This window comes from Triturus cristatus, chromosome 4_2, assembly GCF_964204655.1.
Source record: "Triturus cristatus chromosome 4_2, aTriCri1.1, whole genome shotgun sequence".
Classification (NCBI taxonomy): domain Eukaryota; kingdom Metazoa; phylum Chordata; class Amphibia; order Caudata; family Salamandridae; genus Triturus; species Triturus cristatus.
In genome coordinates this window covers 271,483,063-271,484,860 of record NC_140586.1, presented here as the reverse complement: position 1 = coordinate 271,484,860, position 1,798 = coordinate 271,483,063, and positions in this window count along the sequence as shown.

Below are 1,798 nucleotides of genomic sequence, written 5' to 3'. Positions count from 1 at the left end.
AAATCCATGCATCACTACTTTTTCCATTTGCCTATTCTTTGTAAGATTGGGCCCGTATTCCAGAAATGAATGTGGTATTTCTTCCCATCAGGGCTATGGAAACTCTATTTGCTTGGAGATTCCTGCATATGTTCTGAGGAGATGGTGGTTGGATGAAAATGCTTCTCACCACTTAAAAGTTCAGCAACGCCTTCCTGCCAGGAATTTGCTCATGCATACGTCACTGCATTGCTCATAAAGGTTTCAGCGGTGTGCGCCCAACCTTTCATCACTCCGGGGCATATGTATCAAATACCGGTTTTGCAATTCTCAAAAAGTGATTTTTAGGGAATCGCTATTTGAGAATCGCAAAACGGGATGTTATAAAAAATGCGCAAGTGTTTTGCGATTCCTTGGCATTCCTTAATTGCTATTAGCAAATTGCTAATCGCAATTAAGGAATACCTTCTCATTCATTCCTATAGGCTAGGAGGCCCATAGGAATGAATGGAAGACATTCTCAATTTGCAATTTGAGAATCGCTAAATGAGAATGCAATTTCAAGGGTGCCAGGGTGTCAAAAGGACACCCTGTTGCACCCCTGAAATATGTATGTGTGTGCATGTGGCGCACATACATGCCCTAAGGGCATGTATGCGCGTCACATGGCACTTTAAAAAATGTAAAAAAGTGCAATTTGGCCGTAAGAAATCGCAAATTACCACCAACTTGAAGTTGGTGGTAATTTACGATTCCTTACGGCCAAATTGCACTTTTTCTGTGCTCCATACATTGCATTTAAGGAATCGCAATTTGCGATTCCTTAAATGCAATGGCAAAATAGAGAATCGCAAATTTTGCGATTCTCTAATTTGCGATGCCCTTTTGGGATGATACATCCCAAAAGGCCTTTTCCCGTTCGCAAACGGGCTGATTCTGAGTATCGGTTCGTTTGTGAACGGTAAAAGGGCTTAATACATATGCCCCCAAGTGTCTATTGTATTCCCTAGCTTCCTTCTCAGATACCAATATCCTTTACTTTTGCTTCATATCATCAAATTGAAAGTCGTAGGTCGCTATTTGTCCTATTTAGTGCCAAAACTTTGGAATGTATTGCAACCTTTTCTTTACCTCAAACAGAGCTTAATTTGTAAAAAAAAAAATGAGTGCCAAAGCTCTGGAAGCCCGCGGATGGCGCTATTAAATGTCAGTGCGCCAAATACTAAGGCTGCATAGTCTTCACTCCACCCCGTGCATCTTTAATCCACTACCAGACACCCTCTGCCCCTCTATCGCACTCTCGAAGGTTCCTGCTTTCTCTCTTTTTGACTTTTTTCTGTCTTTCTCTTCCTTCGTCTTTCTGCTTTCTTCGTTTTTCTCTCTCTGGAAATGTCCGATCATGAAAAATAAGTGCCGGTACTCAAAAATGAGTGTCGATGGCCCCCACCGGCAACCACCAGCTCAAATTAAGCACAGCCTCTGACCAATTTTATGTTTTGGAAATCAATGAAAACTTCATTTTTTCCTTTGTTTTCCCGTGCTTGTATTCTCAAGGAAAGTTTGCTAATGCCAAAAGAAAATATTTCGGGTTTTTTAGGATCTATAAAAGATCTTCTTTAAACAATCAACTTTTTTTTCGTAAATCTGTTGACGTCCTACAGCACATTTTGGTAGCAGCTCTATTAAGATGTGGCTAATAAAATTTACATGCCCTGGGCACACCAAGTGAACTTTACTAGGGACTTACCAATAAATCAAAATATGCCAATCATAGATAACCAATCAGAATTACAGTTTACACAGAGAGCATATGCTCTTT